The following is a 615-nucleotide window of genomic DNA, read 5'->3' as shown; positions in this document are numbered from 1 at the left end:
TTGATGTGATGGGACAGAAATGCAAGAGGCGCTCTTCTCTCGCAAGGTGGCGCACCAGTCATTACTGTGCAAACGTCTCAGTCACAGTCCTCTTAGCTCATTGATGAATTCGGATTAGTCGAGCAAAGGGAAAATGGTGGAATATAAATATGATTCATTATATTGTGCCGAGCCTTCTCCGTAGATTTCGTATAACGCATGTAGGCTACGTCTACTGGTTATGCAAATTGAGAAAGCTGGCTAAATCGTCAATTGATGCCCTACAGCATTTGACAATATGGCACCAGCAATTAAAGTACAGGCTTACCTGAGGGGAAAAGTAAAGACAAAACACATTCACACACATTTTTATAGGCACAACAAATATAAACAAAAAAAAAAAAACTGACATAATTTTACTTGAAAGACATCAACACCTCTGGAGCTGGGGAATATTCTCACCCCTTTGCCATGCTTGTTAAAACAATGCATTAATTGCATCAGATTATATCTAATGCAAGTCACTTTGGATTAATCCAAAGCACATACCATGTGAAACCGGGTAGCTCTGGTAGGGCATTTGGCTCAATCACAGGGCAAACAGACAATATTACCCTGCCTTTGAAAGCATAGCCT

This window comes from Anguilla anguilla, chromosome 3, assembly GCF_013347855.1.
Source record: "Anguilla anguilla isolate fAngAng1 chromosome 3, fAngAng1.pri, whole genome shotgun sequence".
NCBI classification, from domain to species: domain Eukaryota; kingdom Metazoa; phylum Chordata; class Actinopteri; order Anguilliformes; family Anguillidae; genus Anguilla; species Anguilla anguilla.
The sequence above is the reverse complement of the archived record's forward strand: the minus strand, read 5'-3'. Positions refer to the sequence as shown.